Source organism: Microtus ochrogaster, chromosome 6 (assembly GCF_000317375.1).
Source record: "Microtus ochrogaster isolate Prairie Vole_2 chromosome 6, MicOch1.0, whole genome shotgun sequence".
NCBI classification, from domain to species: Eukaryota; Metazoa; Chordata; class Mammalia; order Rodentia; family Cricetidae; genus Microtus; species Microtus ochrogaster.
Genome location: NC_022013.1, coordinates 277,196 through 277,507, shown reverse-complemented (window position 1 = coordinate 277,507; position 312 = coordinate 277,196).

Here is a 312-nt window from a genome sequence, read left to right as displayed (position 1 = left end):
TTAAAGGCGTGCGCCACCACCGCCCGGCATATTTTTTTTTTCCGAGACAGGGTTTCTCTGTGGCTTTGGAGCCCTGTCCTGAAACTAACTCTGTAGACCAGGCTGGTCTCGAACTCACAGAGATCCGCCTGCCTCTGCCTCCCGAGTGATGGGATTAAAGGCGTGTGCCACCATCGCCCGGCATATTTTTTTTTTGAATTTGTTTTCTGTCAAGTATTTCATCACAGCCACAAGTAACTAATCCACCATCCTTCTGCCTCAGCATTAATAGTAATGAGATTATAGGCCTGTGCCATAATGTCTAGTCCATGG